Below are 22,600 nucleotides of genomic sequence, written 5' to 3'. Positions count from 1 at the left end.
ATTATACATATGCTTTCCTATCTAGTATTTTGCAGCTAAATTGGCTAAAGGCAGCAATTATGTAAGTTGCTGTTGGCTGCCATTATTGACAGTTCAAACCCAGACCTGGAATGTTTCTAGTGGCAGAGCCGCCAAAGGTTTGTCCAGAGCATCTAAAAGCAGTGAATGCATCAGATAAACGCTCTCCTGCTGCTTTAGCTTCCCTTACTAAGCTTGTATAGATGAGCCTGCTACTCACTCACAATTAAAGTGAAGTTGAACACAGAGGGGTGGAGAAAATATGTATGGGTTGAGAAATAGAATTTTTTTTTTTTTGCCTTGTCAAAACTGGGAGGGGAGAAAGTAAAAATCTCAGCAAGGAAGAATTCCAAATAAATAAGAAAATAGTTTATACTACAGAAGACATTTTTGACTCCGGGATCTATAGCCATAAGCCAAAATCGACTGTTTGCATCTTGATGCAAAATCCACTGTATTAGTGTCATGGGCCCAGGAAGGCACCCAACAAGAGAATGACATTTTTCTCCAATTTACCATTGTTATTTCACTTGCAGCTGTTTTCCTTGATGCCAAACACAAAGAAGAGGAATCGAATCAATGGGGGCAGCAAGCTTCTCTTCTTTTGGCTTTGTACTTGTTCATTTACCCTTCCATCTCATATAGAAAAGTAGCAAATGTAGATGATCATCAAATCCCTGGTCTTTGAGCCTTGAGGTCGAGCTTATGGGAAAACCTGGCTCTGATATCAAATAGGAATTTGAGTTTAGGTGAAGCTCTTATTCTTGTCCTGCCTCAGTTTTCTCTTCTGTAGAAAGTAACATCTCGGGATCCCTGGGTGGCGCAGCGGTTTGGCGCCTGCCTTTGGCCCAGGGCGCGATCCTGGAGACCCAGGATCAAATCCCACGTCAGGCTCCCTGCATGGAGCCTGCTTCTCCCTCTGCTTGTGTCTCTGCCTCTCTCTCTCTCTGTGTGTGACTATCATAAATAAATAAAAATTAAAAAAAAAAAAAGAAAGAAAGTAACATCTCTAAGGTTACATTCCATACTGAAATTCTCTAATCCGTTGAATTCAGGGAGGACTAGTAACGAAACAGATATCCTAGGAATAAGTAGTTAAGTATAATTCTACATCCAAACTATTTATCATGCTTAGAGCACCACTGTGAGGACATAAAGAACTGTAATCTATAAAGGTCCTTTACCTTCTTTCTGCCTTTTGCATCTTACGAAAATAGGACATACCTAATGGTCATCAGGAAGACTATATTTCAGCGTGGAAGCTGGGTCTCTCCCTCTGGAGTAAATTAGATGTGAATAAATATAGACTCTGATGCCATTTTTAGAGAATTCTGTTGTCGATAGTAAGCATAACTTAAAGTGGAGCCAGATGCCATGTCCCCTTTTCAGAATGTTCTAAGAATCTAGATTCTTGCTGACTGCACAAAGTTGGCGTTTGGACTATGTATAGAGATAGACACCAAATCATTCTCATCAACAGAGTAAAACATATAACATTTAGATTTCACAGTAATTTGACAAATAAGATTTAGTGGATGTGCAGGAATGAGTTATTGAAATAGCTCAGTCTACACCTTTTATTGAATACTCATTGTGTTCCAAGGATGTGGTTTAAAAATAGACATCAGACAGTTATGCATGCAAGGGTAATCACGGCTCTCCTAATAATAATCTTTAAAAAATTACCTCTCTCTTATGCACTAAGGAAAGTAGGCTCAGTGATTTATGGGAGCTGTGAATGCTCTGTCTCTTCTTTCCAACGTGAGGCATCCTTCCTTTATGTAATTCATTTTTCTGGAGTGTTTCCTAGGAAGGCAGTGCCCTCTGAAACAAACAGGTGTTGAAGTAAATCTGATGCAAATAAGAACTCTTGCTGTCACAGAGACACATGCTTTGTACCTATATAAATGCATTTCTCAGAAAGTTCTCACTGTTGAGAAAAACCATTTGAAAGGAAGCCGAGCTAGCTAAAAATGTTATTCTTTGTACCCTGAATACATCTGCTTCTCCTTCAGATTGACTGCCTTGGTTGTCTGTGTGTGTGTGTGTGTGTGTGTGTGTGTGTGTGTGTGTTTAACATATTGAAATGAGCCTTCTTTTATCCTTTTCTATGATTTCAGCACACTTCTTTCCTTTGGGTTCTAGATACTGAGCTAATTTGTCTATATTTATACTGCGGTGCCATCTGAGATGCCCATGGCTATCTGCACTGATGCAGGACTTCAGATGACCATTACCTGGCAGCCCCTTGCCATCTACAGCCCACACTCAGAGTGACCAAAGAGAACTTCACACATACTCTCTTGCCTTGCTTAAGCTTCTTTTTTTTTTTAAGATTGTATTTATTTATTCATGAGAGACACAGAGAGAGAGAGAGAGAGAGAAGCAGAGACACAGGCAGAGGGAGAAGCAGGCTCCATGCAGGGAGCCCGATGTGGGACTTGATCCCTGGACTCCAGGATCATGCCCTGGGCCGAAGGCAGGTGCCAAACCGCTAAGCCACCCAGGGATTCCTATTGCTTAAGCTTCTTTTGTGCTATTTAGTGAAATGATCACCACTACCGATATTCCACAATCTTCAAGCAAGGAAAAGCCCTGCCTACGTCTTCAACTTTTCTAACAGATATTGGCCTGATTTGGGCAGAGCAGGGAAAGATGGATCATTGTCTGGTCAGTAGGTGGGTCTCAATCTAAATGTATCTTTTTTGAAGTTCCTGAATGTATTCATCAACCTGCAGACTCTGGGACACCTTCGGAGATTCATATTGGTGCTAAAATAGTCTGAGATGCAATCTCAATAGCTTCAACAGAATTTTCAACTCCATTTTCTTGGATTATCTGGGATTTCAACTCCCTCTAGGAAATCCTTAAGAAGCACAAGAAAAAAAACACAAAAGTCTGTAGGTGGCCCAAAAGCAGTATTTCCCAAAGTGTGCCTCAAGGCTTGTCCTGCTAAATACCCTGGAAGACAGTTAGTTACATGGTCAAATAAATCAGGAGAACACAGCACCTTTTATGTTTTGGAAATTTACAGCACATGTGACATTAAATGTTTTTAGGAACTCCTACAATTAAAAATAATCTTTTAATTTTTTTAATCTGGTATTTCCCGAACTTATTTTGCCATAGAAACTTTTTTTTTTTTTGGTGAAACATTTATCATCATCCAAAATTTGGGGCAGTGCCTCCTCGGGACCATCCTAAACACTCACAGAAAGAGCCAAGAGCTCGCCCTTGTTACAGGTTCTTGAATGTAAGTCCTTAAGCTGGTGGCCTTCCTTAGGTTTATCTAAACCCCTGGAACATCCTCAGGAGGAATATGATGGGCTAGAGATTTATATCTGGAGTGAGATTCGATCTAGGGTGGAAGGTCAAGCTGCTCAGAGTTGGACACTCACAAACTGCTCCCACGTGAAGTGGCATTTTGCCTACCAGCATCGCTTCCTGACATTATTCTTCTCGTAAACCAAATCTGTCCTCCCAATTTAATTAACATAAGAGATTGGAGGTGAAAAAGCCACTGATTTTTGCCAGAGGCATTTCAGAATCTATTCTAGCAGGCAGGGAATCAGTGCTCATCTTTTCATTTTAAAGAAAGTCCAGACACTCTTAAAATGTGTTCTATTTTTAACAAAACACTATTAAACTGTCACATACTCTTCTTTCTGTTTTCTTCTCCACTGCTGCTGATGATGACCAAGATATTTGTATGGGAATAAAAGCTGTCTCCTTTATATTCAACTGACATCTTTACTTCCCTGATATTATTATTTTGCATTTCTATAGACTTTATCTTTCCAAAAGGCTTTACAATCATTCATTAGTTATTCCTCACAGCCTCCCTATTAGGTAGAACACTATGATTTGCCACTTTTACATTTCATTTTCCTCTACTCAGTTCCTCCCCTCTTCTCTTCATGGAGAAAAGGGAGATGTAAATAACTCAGGGCCTACTATGTGTCATCCCATATTACCTTTTATTAGGTAATCACCTTAATCCTCTAAAAGTAATAAGATTTCTAGATGGGATTTAGTGAGACTCATGCTGCTCCATCTCCTCCCTCCATGTTTTCTGTAAAGAAATTTATATCCAATAGCATGGCCAAATGAGGGGACAAATTATTGGATTGAATAACAGCTGGGCAAGGGGGATCCCTGGGTGGCCCAGTGGTTTAACACCACCTTTGGCCCAGGGCCTGATTCATTCTCTCTCTCTCTCTCTCTCTCTCTCTCTGTCTCTCATGAATAAATAAATAAAATCTTATTTATTTATTCATGAAAGACACACACACACAGAGAGAGAGGCAGAGACACAGGCAGAGGGAGAAGCAGGGAATCCGACGTGGTATTCGATTCCAGGTCTCCAGAATCAGGCCATGGGCCAAAGGCAGCGCTGAACCGCTGGGCCACCAGGGCTGCCCCATAAATGAAATCTTAAAAAAAAAAAAAAAAAAAACAGCTGGACAAGCACCTAAGGAATACCCCTCTAACCCTGTCTCTGCCACACTCACCATAGCCCAACTCTATTCAGATTAGGGTTTCTCTGGTAAGAGGCACCAGTAGGAAACTTAGGCTCAGAATCATAAATGAGTCTTTTTATTTATTCCCTCCTTACTCTATCCTCCACATCTGAAAGTCTAGGTCTGCCTTTACCCAACCAGTGGCAGAAGCAAGGAATGGGAATAGAAGCAGACATGGAGCTCCAACCTCAAGGACAGGACTTGCTCAGAATGTCTTTCCAGGGATGTAGCACATCCCTCACCCACCACCCAGGCATTAGCACAGAAGAGCCAGGTGGAGTTTAGAAACCCACCTTCAGGACGTGGAAACTTTGCATTTATAAATCGTGACCATAAAGAATTGAGGTTCTGTTCTATCAAATTAGAAAGCTCTTCCATTGAGGCTAAGAAATGTGGATTACATGGGGAAATAGTGGATGCTGCATCCCATATGACCAGTTTAGAAAAATGAAGAGGACAGCAGAAATATTCCTCACTTCCCAAAAGTGGTGCTCATTATCAACATCATCTTATAAATGAGAAAATCGAGGCATAAGGTCATTAAATGAATAGTACGAAGCTGCATAACCCAGTGAGGGGCAAACCAGATAACCTCTTTATACCATTTCTGGCAGGGCAGGATGGCCAGCATGCAGTGTCCCATGAATGCGGAACCACCAGCCCCGCAGCTACTGCTCCCATTTTTTTCTGCCTTCATGTAATTTTTTATCTTAGGCACCACTGTATGTATCCAGAGGGACTATATTACCTCTCACTTACCTACCTGGAAGAGATTAAATGTCCACCTTAAAACCAAGCCCACTGGAACTAGCTAGCGGTCAATTTGAGTATAATATCTATGTGGCAACTGTTTTGATGGCTTACGACCATTTTTTAAAGCTATAATGCACTTTCTTTGTAGGAGACCTCATTAGGACTTTAATATGGGGCTTTTTAAAAAATTTCACAGTCCTAAAAACTGAACTTAATGCTTTTTCTCTTATTTTTAAACCTTAGGAGATAAGGAGAAACACTTTCAGGGGGAGAAAGAATTTTGGAAAAATTAGAAAAGAGAAAGAATAACAGTTAATAGCCTGACCAGGAGAACACAGAGAAACAATAAAAGCAGATGTGAAAATTTAAAACTGAGGGCAGAATAGATTTTTTTTTCAGAATAGATATGTAGTGAAAGGGCAAATAGCTCAACAGATCCATCCATGAATTTTGAAGACATCAAAAGCTTTTACAATAATAAGTAGATGGCCATACTTATAACATTGGTTCTTTATGGAGAGAAGTTGAATTAATAGCAATGTTTTCTTTTTAAAATGGCAAGAATATATGTGTGACACATTTAAGAAAGATTTCCATTCAAAGAAGTTAAAATGTAAAATGTTTTACTGCTTAAAGATGGAACCCCTCAGCTATTAAGAAACAAACAAACAAAAAACTTGGCTCTCCAGGATGAATCATTTCCAAAGAGTCTTGGATAAATGTGGTCTTACAGATATATTTTTATTCTGCTAGGAATAAATATACTGAAAGGGAGTTATAAATTTGTCATATGTCCTTTTATGTATTAAACACATGCATCCCTCCTCAAACTATTCCCATTCACCTGCTCTTCTCACATTTCAGGGATCCATTCAAAGAAATGCATTCCGTCTTGATGCACTCCCAGAAAAGGGTTTTATATTAAAAATAATCTGTTGTTTATCTGGAATTCACATTTAGCTGGGCATCCTGTATTTTTATTTGCTAAATCTGGAAGCTGCACTCAAGGAGTTCTAATGATCAGCCAGTTTGTGTAACCAGTGAAGGTCTTACTATCTCTGCACAGACACCTTACACCCAGTACCAGAACTTTCTGGGAGTCATCTGACACCATCTGCCCGGTCTTTTGATGACCATTTGGTCTCTCAACTATCTGTAGAAGAGCTTTGACTGACAACATCAAAATGATGCATGCTAGATGTTCTTAGCATGCATCATTTAGCATGTTCTTAGCATGTTCTTGCTTTGAGAGAGAGAGAAAACGCATGAGCTGAAGGGGAGAGGCAGAGGGAAAGGGAGATGCAGACTCTCCACTGAGCTCGGAGCTGCCCCACAGGACTCGATCCCAGGATCCTGAGGATCATGACCTAAGCCGAAGGCAGACGCTTAACCCACTGAGCCACCCAGGCGCCCCTCAAATCATTTTTTTAAAAAAATGTCAATCAGATCATGTCGTTCGTTCTCTTGCTAAAACCAGTAGTTTCCTGTCCTGCTCAAAACAACATCTAAATGTCTCGCCCTGGTTTCTGAGCCCTTCTATGATCTGCCCCTTCCCATACCACTGACCTCAGCTCCTCCTTTTCTCTCCATTGTTCACTACATCCCAGCCACCAACACCTCCTTGCCCTCACTCCAGCATGCCAGGCATACGTGCTGTTTCACCTGTCTTCAATGCTTGTCCCCACATGGTTGGTCTACCCAGCCCCTAGGACCTTGTAATTCACAGTCAAGAGATTAAACTGTTCTGATGTCAAGAGCTGTGGTTTGTGAAGTAGGAAAAAAAAAGGGTATAGAAGTACAATCCGATAGTTAACAAAATCCTGTATTTATACCTGATGATTCTGGTAATTGTCATTGAGAAGGAAGCATAGCACAGATTTTTTTTTAAGGCCATGAATAAACACAGTACTCCATTTTTCTTTTTACATTTGTCTGAATTTAGCAAGGTGTATTAACCCTTAATTTGCCCTCTTTTTCATTCTTTTTTTAAAAATTCATCTGCATTTAGTTCTCTTGATAATAATGAAAAGAAATCAAAGTGCCTTTGTGAATTTTGACAGCCAAGTGCAAATAGATTGATTAGAAACATGGTGTTTCTTTTTAAAATTTAAATAGAGGAAAGATTTGTGGGTAATATGCATAATGTGTGTTCATTGGCAACAAGCTAGCAGAGAGAGAGAGAGAGAGAGAGAATATGGAGGCACCATTAATGTTCTGCTTTTAAGCAGGAGATTGATTTTAAATTTTTCCTGCATGTCAGTTTCATTAAAGGCAAATTAATCCTTCTTTCAGTGGCCTGAGACTTTTATCTGAACTCCTTGTAGGAAAAAAAGTAGGTGTCACTGGATTTCATTTTTCATGAACCATTGACTTAAATTTGAATGCTGAGTTAGTGGTCCTAACTCAGAATATGGTAGTTTTAAATAAGATGATCTGTCAAAGAAGCCTTTTATTTTTACCTTATTGTGTTCTCCATCTCCCAAATTTCTAGCATAAAGATAGAAAGCTCAGAATGAGCTCATTCTCTCTCTTTAATCATACAGAATTTCAATATGAAGATACTCCTTCTTTCAGGGAACAGTGAGGGTCTTGGACAAGCTCATGTATGGTTGACACATACTTCATTTCTCCACTTCTCACCTCTTCCCTTAGGAGCTGCATGAAAATAGGGACAAAGTAGGAGTATGGAAGGAGGTAGTAAGGTACAGATAATATCCAGAGGCAAGAAGATGTAGATAGTGAGGGAAATGTTTAGGGCTCTGCTGGCTGAATCAAAGATCTGGGCAAGATTGCCCCAGATGAAGTAGGTGTATCTTAGACCTTTGTCCAATTACACTAGAAGAGAGATGTCTAAATTCTTAGGCAAGGGCTGTTGCAATGAAGAGGTGTCCACTCATACTTCTTTAATTCAGATTATAGTGTAGAATGGGACTGTCAAAATTAAGAGTAAGAAAGAATAAAAAGGAGAAAGTGGAGGTAGAAAAGGAAAAAAGAAAGCCTGCTATATAGCATAAGAAGAATCTGAAAGAGGGAATCCCAGTGGCTCAGCAGTTTAGTGCCTACCTTCGGCTCAGGGTGTGATCCTGGATTCCCTGGAGCGAGTCCCTGGAGCGAGTCCCTGCATGGAGCCTGCTTCTCCCTCTTCCTATGTCTCTGCCTCTCTCTCTCTCTCTCTCTCTCTCTCTCTCTCACTCACTCTCAAATAAATAAATAAAATCTTAAAAAAAAAAAAAAAAAGAATCAGAAGGTGGAAGGATGTTTGAATGGCAGGAAATAGCCCTGCAATTAGGGCACATTCTAGCTGTAGAATATATGCATAGTGATTCTCAGCATCGACAACTGGGTTGTTTGGGGCCCGAAACTTCTATAATTTGGGAGTCCTCTTGAAAAAGAGAATTTGAGTATAATTTGGGTATAAAAGTCAATTTTTATTTAAAGTAAAAATAGAAGGCACAATAAATTAAACTGTAAAAGCTGGCACATACCATACACAACAAAATTGAAAGAGTATCATTTATGAATTAATTGCTGATATACATCTAATACTTTTATCTATGCTTTTTTGGTTTTATATATTTTTCTGGCTTCTTTATGAGCATACTTTTGTAACATTTTCCATAGAACAAAAAAAAAAAAAAAAGAGTTCAATATTTCCCCTACTGCAGATATTTAGTTTTTATTAAACTGATGGTTTTAAAAGGTGTTTTTTGAGGTTCACAACTGTTATTGGCAATATCATGCAAATATTTAGGAATATTGTCAGTTCAAGGAAAAGATAATCTGTGTTAGGATTCTTTGATCTTTGAACTATAAGATATAAGGACCTTTCAAGTTTTCTCATACAGTGACACTCTGAGTTGACAACAATCTTTAACTAGAGTGTTGCCAATGTTTTCATTCTAGTGAAAAACTAAAAACTTTATATATTATCCTTGTTGCTTTTAGCATTTTGTGTAAAGTTGGCAACAAATTTAAGTATTTCTTGTTTCAGTGATATGAAACAAAGGATTTTAAAACAAATTCCTATACTGCCATAACCAATATTTGTGGTAATGTGACAGATTACTTCCCCAAAAAAAGAATGTCATTTCACACAGTTTATAAAATATATAGGGATCCCTGGGTGGCGCAGCGGTTTAGCGCCTGCCTTTGGCCCAGGGCGCGATCCTGGAGACCTGGGATCGAATCCCACATCGGGCTCCCGGTGCATGGAGCCTGCTTCTCCCTCTGCCTTTGTCTCTGGCGCTCTCTCTCTCTCTCTGTCTCTCAGTCTTTCATGAATAAATAAATAAATAAAATCTTAAAAAATATATATATATAAATGGTATAGAGTTTATATATAATTTTATAATTATATACACTGTGTCATCAAATATATTCATGATATAAAAGGTTTTATCATTTTAATAATAGCTGAATCCTGTTTATAACTTTTCAAATATTTTATTGAAGGATATATATGCTGAAAAGTGCACATTTCATATTTCTATGGCTCAATGAACTCTCGTGAATATACATCCATGAAATAGGTATTCAGACCAAGAAATAGAGCACTATTAGCCACATGTGGCCCCCCTCTGGCCTTCTTCCAGCCACTACCTCCCACAAGAGTAGCCACTATTTGCCTACTTTTATGCTTTACATAAATGGAATTTAATAAATCTACCTGTGGTTCCCAGACTTCCACACATACAACTAGGAGTATCTTCTGGAGTAAGCTAAATTTGATTGAGTAAAGTCTACAGAGGGCACACCTGTGGTATAGCTTGTGTCACAATAGAAACACCTCTTCATCATCCAAAAAAGTCTACCTTCTTCCTAACTGAGCTTTCCACAAACTCTTTTCACATCAAAGGATGCATGGAAAGATGATGACATCTTTATAGCATGATGGACTTGGATGCTCATGATGAGTGGGAAATTATTAGATCCTCTAAGGGCTGAGGAGCTAAGTATCTCTGCACATGTGAAACCAATTCCTGTCACTTCTGTGTGATCCACTACACTAGTGGGGAAAGTTTTCATTGGAGGACTGAAGCTGCTCAGGCTTTCACCTTAGATACCCATCCTTTTGTTGTGTGAAACTGTTTCCATATGGAAGCACCTACGGGAGGATATAATACAATAAGCCTCATCAGTCATTTACACATGAGTACATAAAAGCTTAATCACTATGTCTTTTACTGGGATTTCATTTTTGTTTTCTGGAAAAGAGAAAAACCTAGACATGTGAGGCTTTACATAAGAAAGAACAGGAGGTAGGCTTTGGAAATGTAGAAAAGAAGGCATAGATAGTAAATGAGAAAGCTTAGCAATGCAAGTTTCCCTCATAATCCAGATTCAACCTCCACCACCTGCGAAGATATCTTATCCTTGACTGGAAAAGTGAAGAGTATCCTGATGTCTCATGTGCCCTGGAAGAGATGAACTATTAGTGCCAAATTGTTTCATAGAGAGTTTAGGTATACTAGGGAAGTAAATTGTTCTTGTTGAATTACCATGTAGAATTATATGACTATTAGTCTGTAAAGTCATTAAAAATTTTAGCTGGCTATTGCTCCAGTACCCACCCTGTAAGTTCAGGATTTATTTGTGAAATTTCCCAGAGATAGCACATTAACATTTTCTGTATTGAATAGAGCTCTGAATACTTTTGAGGTTTAGGAATTCAGGTACCCCTGGGTAGCTCAGTGGTTGAGCATCTACCTTCAGCTCAGGACGGGATGCCGGTCTGGGAATCAAGTCCCACATTGAGCTCCCTGCAGAGAGCCTGCTTCTCCCTCTGCCTATGTCTCCACTTCTCTCTGTGTGTGTTTCTCATGAATAAATAAATAAAATCTTTTTTTTTTAAAAAAAGGAATTCAGGTACAATCTTATTTTAACCAACTTGAAGAAAAATCAAAATTGCGTGTGTTAGATCTAGATCTCATTAAAATAGAAGCTTATTACTACAGAATAGGAAGGGATATACTGTTTATTGAATTTTTATTTGTTTACATAAAACAAGTGTTAGGTATGCACTGTGTCTACAAAAAATAACAAATGGGAGAGATGAAAAAGAGGATGTTCTTGCCAGTTCTGAGGGAGGGAGTACCTAAAATTATCTCTTCCACTATAACTATATTTAATGGCAATATAACATGCTTTTAATATGATTTGTTTTTCACATTGTTTTAGAAGTGATAGAAGCACAGACAGGGTTTCTTTTATACTATTCAAATTTTAGGGCTCCATGTTATAGGCAGTAGCCTTGTAGAGATGCCTAAATAGAATTACTAATGTGATACTATTTGGAAGCAGTTCAAATATAATCAGGAAGTAAATTTTTTGTAGGATTATCATATAGAATTATAGAATATTAATCTGTAAAGCCATTGCCAGTTTTTTTAAGGCTCTATGCTGGGCTTGAACTCGCAACCCTGAGATCAAGCCTGAGCTGAGATCAAGAGTTGGATGCTTATCTGACTGAGGAACCCAGGTGCACCTAACACCATTTCATTGAAACTTGAATGCCACCTTCTCTATTTATGAGTTACACCTAATTGGAGTGCAAATCAAAGCTGAAAACTAGGCCATCAGGGACTTAATTCAATTATGTGTTCACATTCAAAATACCATTCATTTTTGGAGTTATATCTACCCCCAGATATAGCTTGCATTCCTCCAAAGTTCCTAGACATCATCTAAATATAACCCCGGTTTGAGTATCAGATTTCAAGCTTCATTCCTCACTGATCCTTCCCACCACCTCCTTGCGACACACACCCCTAGTAGTGCACATGATTCTGAAAGTTCACCAAGACAACATCTGGCATTAAGAATAGTTATATTAGGGGTTCCCTGGGTGGCTCAGCGGTTTAGCACCTGCTTTCGGCACAGGGCATGATCCCGGAGTCCCAGGGTCGAGTCCCACATCAGGCTTCCTGCATGGAGCCTGCTTCTCCCTCTGCCTATGTCTCTGCCTCTCTCTCTCTGTGTATGTGTGTGTGTGTGTCTCATGAGTAAATAAATAAAATCTTTAAAAAAAAAAAAGAATAGTTATATTATACAGATATCCAAGCTCATATTTTACACTCAGTTGTAAGAAAGCAGTATTACCATTAATTAGAATGATAGCTAACTACATTCAGTTTACAACACAAGGAACCTTGCTCATCCTCAGGCTCAACCTTTCAATTCCAGCTTGCTGTAGCCAGAATGGAAAGTAAGACCCTAACAAAACTCAACTGGAACATGTGTGCTGTGAGAGTGCTTTAGGAAGAGTGAAAACGTTCAGAGACTCACAGGATGTAAACAGGCCTGGTCTTATTTTGTTGCCTTCTTTTCTCTCCCTGTTTATTCCCTCTGTGTGCTGCATGGTAGAGGCTAGCCCTGAGAGAAACCCAGCTCGTTAGTGCTCAGAAGGCTGGTATATGGTAGCTGTCTCATTCTTCTGAATTTACTTCTTCCAGCCACAGGCTTAGCATATGTGGGCCTTCCATTCTAAATGTCAACAATCCCATTTTGCCACATAGTTGATGTCCATTTTTTCCAAACGTATCATACTTCCAAACAGTCTACAATAAGGGTGGTAGAGAAGGAAGGGACTGTAGAGAGATAGAAATCTGTTCAACCTATTCATTCTTTGTCTGAATTTTTCAAAATGCTAACAAGAAAGATTGTGAGCTTTAAGAGACCAGGCAGTAAGCATGGATGTCTGGTTCTAAAGGAGAGTAGAGTTTCAATGACACAGTGGACTATGGATTGGATTGGATTGGATTGGATTGGATTGGATTGGATTGGATTGGATTAGGGTCAGTTTGGGTATATTCTCCTCTCCTCTTTAAGTGTATTAGGAAGAAACTGATTTGAGAGAGAAAATGGGGGGACTTGGAACTCTGAACAACAGAAGGAGTGATTTATACCAGAAGACATTGTGATGTGGGGTCCGATGAAGTGTAGAGTAGCAGAAAGGTGTTAAAGAGGTAATTAACAACTATATTCTAAAGAAAAGCTAGGTATGGAAACAGATGGGACCAGAAGCTGCAGCAAAGGCCCGGGGTGATAATATGAAGATAAACACAAATGTATTCGAAGTAGCTTTTAGTACAGCTAAGTCAATGACAGGATAATTAACTGGCACTTAAGAGCTTTTACTTCTTTTAAATCTTGCTGTGTTTTTTTATGGTTTATGAGGAAAAAAATGGAATAGCAACTTTTATGCTGCTTTCTAAATCAACCAAATTGTATGTATAAGTAGCCATACAGAGATCCTACATACACATGTATTCTAAATGAGAATATGAAAGGATAAACTTTTCCTTTCTTCTTCATCTTTGCCTGATCTAAATCCAATCAAATGACAGAGTGAATGTCACTGTACTTTCCTAAAAGAATGTCTGTTTAGCCAATGATTGATTGCTTCAGGCTCTTCAGGCTTAATACTTGTATTAGTCAGTTCTTGTCAAAATCATGCTGTGTAAGAAATCACCTTCAAACTATACTTTCAAAAATAAGCATTCACCCTCCTATTTATAGGTTTTCAAGTTAACTGTGTCTCAACTGATCTAGGCCAGGCTCGTCTGTGTGACTATCCCTTGGGCTACAAGTCAGTTGGGCTTGGCTTCAGGCTGCTATTTGGGTTCAGCTTGACTTCATATATGTTCATGCTGGAACCCAGGCTTCAAGAGCAATACATGTTATTCTCATGGCAAGATGAAGGAATGCAGGAGAGTCAGTTGAAATATGTAAGACTACGTGAATAAAGGTGCTTAGAGTTCTGCACAGCATAGCTTAGTCAGAACAAAGACTCTTTATTTGTGTTTGGTACTTAGTTTGAGTTCTCAATAGGATTGACTATATGCTTTTCATATTTACACTTTTAATCTGAATATAGGAGTATAGAATTTCTTTAATCCAGCAAACTACTACTCACCATACTGATTTCTAATCTGCTATCATGATTTTTCTCTGAGTTTGGTATAGTCAGCTAACAAACCATGAGGATTCATGGCCCTTCGTTTCATCTCAGATAAAATTTTCAGCAAGTGGTCAATATCTTTTATGTCATCACAGCCCCTTTAGCATCAGATGGCTGCAGCTGTAAGCAAAAGGGATTCCAGAAAAAGTCTGATCCATGGGACCTTGAGGCCTCAGGTATTTCCTCCTCATAAAGTAAAGACCCTTGAGACTCGGGAGATAAGTCTTCCCTTACTGACCATGATATGGGACAAGATTTTAGAACCAGTGGCAAAAGCAAATCTTAAGATACTTATTATCAATTGAAATATCTATTAATACTTCATTCTGTGGTTTCTGAGCATGATTATGTTTACTGTAGCCAGGTGAAGCAGATCCTACTTTACCTATAATTCACAAAGTATGTAATTCACTGAGCTCCCTGAGGTCACCCACTCTAAATTCCTATCTCTTTCCTACCCACTCTCTCCTTCATCACTTAAAATATCATGGATATGTGTAGATATCAGCTGAACTGATAATTCATTAAAGGACAAGGTGATCCCAGCTTCTTCTTGTTGCTCAAAAAAACCCAACCCATTTTATCCTTGCCCCCCCAAATTAACTGCAATTTGGAGAAATGGGTTAAAATATTTAAAATATTCATCTTCCTACATGAATTCATTTGATATAATTGGTTTGATGGAAAACCAAAACAGCAACATCTGAGTTAAATGAAATTATTAAATTGCATATACATGTTAAGACGTTTCATTCATTTTATCAAGAGCAGTGATCTTAATATTTGCTGAACTTTGTTTTTTGCTATTTATTAAAATAAAATCCATCTCTACCTTTATTTGTATTATTTTTATTACTTTGATTTCTATTCTAAGATAAAAATCAGCAAGCTTTTCTTATAGTTTCTGATACTTGCATAAATATATGGGCATAATAAAATTATACCAATAATATACACAAAGGTAAGGAGAAAGGCAACTCTCATATAGGCATTCCTCTAAGCATAGTTAGATCCACCTTAAATAAATAATATTAGAAAGTATTAACAACCACTTAAAAATTAATTGAATTAGCTGAAGTTTTATTAAAAAGTTATTTGGTTTCCTACAAAAGCCATGCCTATTTATGTAGGCTATTACTTTGCCCCATGTTTTAAGGTCAGGATGGTTCAAAGAAAATCTGTTGTTCTAATATCAAGAACATATAAAATTCCTTGTATGTTAATTATTGCTGATGCTGGCTTGGCATTTGTATTAGGCCTCTGTCACAGGAGAATGGTTTTTAAAAAATGATTAAAGTTGAGCATATTTATCCGAGGGAACATTATTGCTGAACTCTGTTTACATAGGCAGCAATGAAACATTCAGCAGTTTGAGCAGAAAAGTTGACTTACTATCTAAAGGTGGTTTCCAATTTCCAAAATACATAAGAAAGGACAACACATTGTTAACCTGCAAATGACATCCCATCCTCAGAGACAAGCTGCTCCATTTCATCTTGGGTCACAAGTGAGGTAAGTTTGTGGAGATGAAGCTTTAGCCAATTCAGCCAGCCCCATTTGCCCACTTTGTTTCTGACAACCACTCAAGAAGGGATTAGGAATAGATTAACTAGAAACACTAAAAGTCAGAACTGAAAGCAGCATTTACAAATTTGTCTAGGGAATATCCAGAAACAAAATGCCACTAATCTTTCAAGTCAGAGGGAGAAAATGCAGAATTTAGAGTTGAATTTTTGGCCTTTATTCCTTGGGCATAGCATTTTTCCATTCTATAACTATCTCTGACTGTTCAAATTTCGAATGGTGCATGTTGTCCTTTATATCACTGCTACTCAAAGTATTGTCTATAGACTGGTGCTAGTTGGTAAAATGCTAACTGTTTATGAATATGTATCATACATAAATGTGTATATATTTATGACATAAATACAGAAATTGATCTAGAAATTGATAGTTCATATTTGAATAAGCATACTTACCTGATGAACCAGTAAAAAAGTTCACAGACCATATTTGGAATAGTAGTGATAATTAGCATGTAATATAAGAAAAGACTGCAAAGCAATAGGTGTCAGAAGATTTAAATTTTAATTGGAGCCACTGTCAACTACTAACTTCACCTTTCTGGTCTCAGTTACCTCAAATGTAAAATGAGGAATTAAATTAAATCTCTAAGGTTCCTTTCGTAATTAACATTCTATGATTCTATTAAATATGCTTTTGACTTTTGAATATACTTTTGTAATATTTCACTTTAACTTTTCCTCATTCATTTATCCTTACTAACCTTTAAAATTAATGCCTGCAAGAAATTGCAAAATATCATATCATAGACAGCAAACATCTGAATCATCAACATTTTGCCTAGAATTTGTTAAAATAAGTCCCCCTCCTTAGCTTTTATTTTGTTTTATAGGTTAGACATTGACAAATTACTTTATAGTTTTCATTTTAATATTTTTATATATGGGCACAATAAAATTATAAAATTTGCAATAAAAATAGGGAAGGAATGGACAGATCTTATATATTTGCCGTGCTGTTCATGTTCAACAGTAACTTCGTAGTGTTCTTAAATAGTTCCTCTACCAAGAGGGACTGACTCAAAGAAGATTTAGAGAGAATATGTGCTCTCAAAGAATAAATCTTTACCAAAGACTCACAGACTTAAAGAATAAATCTCTGACAAAGATTTAAAGAAACCAATCCTCCATTAAAAGCCATGTTTTGGGTAGAAAAAGCCCTGTTACTGATGAAAACTCCAAAGTTACTCTTCATTGGGAGCTTTAAGAATTCAAGTGCTTACTTTATACTTGATAGGGAAGTATAGGGGGATGACAGGGCGATGTTGTCTTCCCATCTTCTGGCATACGGGGAGCTCTCCATGGTACTGCTTCAGATCCTGACAGTAGCATCAGCCTGCATGATTCTTGGTTCTAACTTCAGTCTTGCTTTTCTAAGTTGCCTCCAATATCCTGTTTGATAAAAAGTATCCAAATGAGGTGCATTAAGTGGCAGATAGTTGCCCCTTCCCCCAACATGTTTTACCTTCCAAATTTGAACTGCACTGGTCACAGCACGACTTCTTTATGAGTCCAGCCTTGATTTTGACCAACTGCTCATGTCTATAGCTGATATTAAATCTATCTCCTTTAATTCACCTTCATTCTTTTCTTGCTTGATACAGCCTCACTTTCCCTCTAGTCTTCTAGTCTTTTCCTCAGAAATGAAAATCATAGAATTATACAGAAGAAAATTGAAAACATCCTACCTACCCACTTAATCTCATAATCATAATGGATCTTGAATCATTGCTCACTCCACTGTCCTTTTCATAGTACCACACTTACAACTCTCAAAATTCCTTTTATTAAGATTAATTAATTAATTTATTTGACAGAGAGGACAGAAACAAGGGGGGGGGGTGGTAGGCGGAGGGAGAAGCAGACTCCCCAGTGATCAGGGAGGGATCCCAATATGGGGTTTGATCTAGGACCCTGGGATCATGACCTGAGCTGAAGACAGATGCCTAACTGACTGAGCCATGCAGGTACCCCACACCTCTCAAAATTCTTAAATACAGGTCAGGTTCTGTTGTATATAAATCTTTTTCCCAAAGAAGGATAAAACACTGCGGGACAGGAAAAGACAAATGCAAATCCTGCCTTTTTTCCCCCAAAACACCAAGCACATTGTATCATACATAGATATTAAATTTGAGTACTTGTTGAATTCTTACAGCTTCTCTATCTTATTAGTTTTTGCCTTTCTTTTATGTAAGCTTCCTCAATTTTTTATATTTGGGTCATGAAGATATTCAATTCAATTTTGCATGTTTAATATACTTTCTTCTATGAGAATCTTGCTTAGTATTTTGCACATACTAGGTATTAAATAACACTTCATTTTTATCCAATTTGTCTATGTTGTATCTACAGGCATCTCTCTGACCTTTGAAGAGTGCTTCTTTACACTCAGCATCTAAAGGAACAGTTCTTTTGTTTATATTTGCTATACTCAGAATATGCTTGTGTTTCGTATAATCATTCATGCTTGTTCTTTTCTCAATGTTGCTGATTTCCAGGTTCATCGTCTTATTGAATATGTGTACCTGTTAGATTGTTTTCTCTTCTGCTAGAGCATTCATGTTTTCAAGCTCAATCTTATTTTAGATGCTTTGCGTTCATATCTGTAAATGTGTTGGCATTCCTTCATTATTTTCTGTTCTCTGACATTTGCAATGTCTTTAAATCAAGTTCCACCTGCAACTTCTTCATAGTCATTCTAGTAAACAATGATGAACCTTATAATACTCCCAACTAAAGAGATCACCAGAACTGCTCTCTAGTCATTCATGATAAATTTTTATTAATTAACAACCTAATAGGATTAATTTCAGATTGAATTTGAATCTAAATAGAATATTTATTATCTATTTCATATTTACTGAAACTCAATGATATGAGTTATCCTACGTTGACTTTCATTACTTGTTTATAATTATGTCTACCATAAAGCTATCAGAAATGATGTCCACCATTTGTTCTTCTCAAGATATTATTGCTTACCTGTCACCTTGATATTTAAGATTGTTCTGTATGAACATCTGTTCCTTTTTAAAACTGCTTTAGTCAGCCTCCAAAATCATTCTCTTTACCTAATATGAAGATTATTTCCATTTACCCATTATTACTACATCTTTTGGATATACATAGAGCTCTCTTCTTTGTTCATAACTTTTCAAAAATCAAATTCAATCACTATGACATCCAACTATCAAGTCAATTGTAAGCATCACATACTCAGAGTCACTGATTTGTTAATGTCCAAATTTTCCAATTACTCCATTCTCTGCTTTTAGGAGCCATTTTTGCAGAAACTTAATTATATCCTAATCATACACAGTAATTGTTTTCTTATTAAAACAAGATTTAAGAAATTAGTTGAGTCTCTCAGCCATTTGGACTTATCATTAATGTCATGTCCCTCATTTATTTTTTACTCCATTCATTCAGTTATGTTCTCTCCTCCTCATATCCCCTCATGAGGTTTTAAAAAAATATTTCCTTTACAGTTTTAACCATTTATGCCAACCCTAACTCATTCTTCTTTTGTAGATTTCTTTTTTTTCCACTTATTTTTTTTAAGATTTATTTATTTATTTATGATAGACACAGAGAGAGAGAAAGAGAGAGGGGCAGAGAGAGGCAGGGACACAGGCAGAGGGAGAAGCCAGAGGCCCGACACAGGACTTGATCCCAGGACTCCAGGATCGCGCCCTGGGCCAAAGGCAGGCGCCAAACCTCTGAGCCATCCAGGGATCCCCTTTTTTTCCACTTCTAAGTTAACATACCTTACCATTTCTTTATGAAAACAGTGGCTTAATAGTGACTAAATAGAAAATAGTCAGGATTGCTACCCCATATTTGATTCAGATCCAAGATTTCTACAGGGCCACAAATGAGGACTCCGTGCTTGCTCGGGAACCCCATCAGCTATACTTGGGGTCAATTTCCATGTGCTCACTGTGTATGCTGCCTATGTGCTACACATTGTAGACTCAATTATACACCCACCCCCTCCAACCCATGGAGTACCACATAGCCTCTTTCTTCTTAAAGATTTATTTATTTATTTATTTATTTATTTATTTATTTATTTATTTGAGAGAGAGAGAGCATGGGGGGAGAATGCAGAGGGAGATGGAGAGAGAAACTCAAGCAAAGTTCATGTTGAGTGCAGAGCCTGTTTTGGAACTTGATCTCATGACCCTAAGATCACAACCTGAGCCAAAACCAAGAATGAGATGTTTAATTGACTGGTCCAAGGCGTATTTCCAAGCTCTTGTCCCACCAAAGCACAGACATACCAGGAATCTCTTATCCCAACCACTTTTTCTTCTATTTGCCTTTCTACTGACTTTGTCTCTTGACCTTCAAATTTCTGATCCTTTTAAATCACTTCTCTTTTCTCTTACCCAATTGTGTTCTAATAGACCACAGTATAACAAAATCTTCTATTTATCCAAGATATTCCCAAGTCATACTCAGTGGTCTACTTTTTCCAGAAGCAACTGATGAAAGGACTTTCAGAACTGAATAACAGTAAATAATCCTTTGGAATTTAGTGTACAATAGGAGTTGACTTCTGTTTCTCATTCAGTCTTATCTGCCTTATTCTCCTTATATCACAAATTCATTCATACAGCCATCCACCCACATGCCCAGCATGAGGAAAGAAGGAAACAGAACTGGATTTGATCAGCATAAGGTAAACTCAGCAGGATAAGAGCACTGGGGCCAGAATATCACAACCATAGAAACAAAAATGGGAGTCCAAAACTAAGAATAGTGAGGGAAGGAGGGCAGGGGTTAGGAGAGAAGCCACCAGCAAATTCTTTTGGTATTAAAACTACCCAGTAAAGTAGTACCTACTTTAAGTTAATATGATATGTGAAAATTAAAATTTCAAAGTAGATAATTTCATGATTATTCAATTTATAAAAGGATTAACAATAATATCTTTACCAGTATGCTCCTCTGTGCTATTTCAAATATGACTCAATTTACAGAAACTTTATTATATAACTTTCTAGGAAAATGGCTCTGGAATAAAGTAAGATGTATCAAAAATGTGTAGATTTAGGAAGAAAAAAAAACACAGGAAATTGTGAATCAAGAAAATCATTTATTGGGTCGGCAGTTATTGGACTAGAATGTGTCTGGAGAAATCCAGAGAAAAATAAAAATAAACCTCAAGAACTTGAGGGGAAGAGATAATATCTTATGCAAGTTTTTACTCCTAGTACCTGGCACAAAGTAGATGATTGTTTTAGGGCAGGTTCCTTAGACACAAAGCCTGAGACAGGGATATAGGGGTTTGTGATTTGTTGAGAAGTTTTCCTCAAGAAACACTTGTAAGCGGGAGAGAAGTAAAGCTAATTGTAGTTTTTATGTAAGTTAGGAAATGAGTGTACCTTCTGGAAAGGGATCCAGACTAGCTGCCTAAAGCATCAACTGCAGTTACCCATAAATATTTATGAGATGAGTGAAGAGATAAGTATGGCCTAATCTGACTCTTAACCAACTTCACATTTTATGGGACTTGGGTATTTTCTGATTTTTTTAAAGATTTATTTATTTACTTTAGAAAGAAAAATAGCACAAGTGGGGAGTTGCGGGGTGGGGAAGGGCAGAGGGATAAGGAGATTCCTTGAGCTGACTCCCTGCAGAATGGAGCCTAACACAAGGGCCCAATCCCAGGATCCTGAGATCATGACTTGAGTTGTAATCAAGAGTCTGCTGCTTACCCCACTGAGCCACCCAGGTGTTCCTATTTTCTGATTTTTTGTTATGACCATGAATTTTATGCAGCCTACTACATATATCCTATCTGACTTAATCAGTGTCATTTTGGAAAGCACACTTAAATAGCAAGTGAATATAAACAATAACCAAATCCAAGAACACAACCAGTCAAGAAGCAATAAAAAAATGTTTGCTCTTACTATAGCTCTCATTGGCCGGGTAAAAGCAGAAAGGCTCATAAGCAGCTGCATACATAAGACCATAAGTAAAGTGAGCAGAACATATACTAGCAGAGCACATTAAAGCAAGGACCCAAATAATGCAGAATGGCTCTATGATCCTGGGCAAAAGGAATAATTAGAAATACAGAGTAGGCAAGTGACACTCAAACATGAATTTCTTTCTAAATAGGGTTAACATAGGTCCTCAAATGGTAGAAGGCACAGGGATAACTTAATTTACTAATCCTGGGGCAGTTTTCAAGGATGCACAGGCTACCAAAGAGCAATGGTTAATGCATTGACTCTTTACCTGAACACAGGTATACAGCCACTTTTAGCAGCAACATCTGTGAATGCAAATGGTGAGACTATTAAAATATTACTTGTTAATTTAGGACATTAATGACTTTAACTGTAAGGATGATATAATCTCCCTGTAAATGACTTTTAAAGCACTGTGCACATTATTTTGACACAGCAGATTTCAAATGTTTAGGCTTCAATCTAACTAGCATCTTTTAATCTGATTTTCTAACTCATTAAAAATATTCTCCACTTGCTACAAAGTGATTACATAAATATTGCTCATAATACTGACCTTAGAGTTTCTGAAAGATTTAGAAGTCTTGGTAAGTAAACAGAATTTTCAGTGTGGACCTTTATTTTGTAGAGACTTTGTCTCAAGAGGAAAAGTTTGGTTGTCAAGTATATATCTCTATTAATATCCTTTGGTGGCAAGCAACAGAATCTAACTGACCTAGCATAGGGAAAAGCAAAGAATTTATTAGAAATTTGCAGGAAAAAATTATAGACTTGAAGGAA

General features: G+C 37.5%; 1 protein-coding gene across 5 annotated transcripts in view; it reads left to right on the top strand.

The window, feature by feature from the left end:
- The window catches only part of LSAMP (limbic system associated membrane protein), a 646,473-nt gene that overhangs the window by 542,191 nt on the left and 81,682 nt on the right, over nucleotides 1–22,600 (top strand). The gene's annotated exons all lie outside the window — the stretch shown is intronic.

This window comes from Canis lupus, chromosome 33 (genome assembly GCF_011100685.1).
Source record: "Canis lupus familiaris isolate Mischka breed German Shepherd chromosome 33, alternate assembly UU_Cfam_GSD_1.0, whole genome shotgun sequence".
NCBI classification, from domain to species: domain Eukaryota; kingdom Metazoa; phylum Chordata; class Mammalia; order Carnivora; family Canidae; genus Canis; species Canis lupus.
Note: the sequence above shows the minus strand (reverse complement) of the source record. Positions and strands in the feature narration are given on the sequence as shown.